The following is an 852-nucleotide window of genomic DNA, read 5'->3' as shown; positions in this document are numbered from 1 at the left end:
TTCCTTCCTTCCTTCCTTCCTTCCTTCCTTCCTTCCTTCCTTCCTTCTTTACCACCTTCCCTCCCTTCCTTCCTTAATTCCTTCCATCCATCCTTCCTTCCTTCCTTCCTTCCTTCCTTCCTTCCTTCCTTCCTTCCTTCCTTCCTTCCTTCCTTCCTTCCTTCCTTCCTTCCTTCCTTCCTTCCTTCCTTCCTTCTATCCTTCCATCCTTATATCCTTTCATCCTTCCTTCCATCCATCCTTACTTCCATCCTTCCATCCATCCTTCCATCCTTCCATCCTTCCATCCTCCCATCCTTCCTTCCTTCCTTCCTTCCTTCCTTCCAGCAGTACTCAAGGTGTTATTTATGTGAAGCTTGTTTTTTTTTCTCCACCACTGTCTTTATCGTATCGCTCCGTGCGCGCACGCAGGTCCAGGTGTTTGTACGCTCGCACGGGGATAAGCGTGGGCACGTGCTCCCAAGACGCAGCCCACTTGTTCTTGATGAGCTGAACAAGGTTTTATGTTCTGACAATAACACAGGCTATTTCTCTGGAGACAAAATACCTCTTGATGTTTTAAAGATGAGCGGCGCCATATGGTGGAATTATTCCAATTTATGTCCTCTGGGTTAATTAGGCTCACATATTAATTTAAATAGTAACATTAGTAATAATATCCAGGCTGTTTATCAAACAGAAGTGACAAACACATCATGAACATGGACTTATAGTGGATATGATACATCTTACAAACGTATCTCTTGACTTTAGATGTTGGTTTATTATATTTTAACACATAAAACATGTAAATAGAAACACATAGATTGTTGTCATTGCTCGAAAGAGGTCTGAGAGGGACTTCCTTCAGTG

The sequence above is a fragment of the Nematolebias whitei genome, chromosome 13 (genome assembly GCF_014905685.2).
Source record: "Nematolebias whitei isolate Nwh7 chromosome 13, NemWhi1, whole genome shotgun sequence".
Classification (NCBI taxonomy): Eukaryota; Metazoa; Chordata; class Actinopteri; order Cyprinodontiformes; family Rivulidae; genus Nematolebias; species Nematolebias whitei.
The sequence above is the reverse complement of the archived record's forward strand: the minus strand, read 5'-3'. Positions refer to the sequence as shown.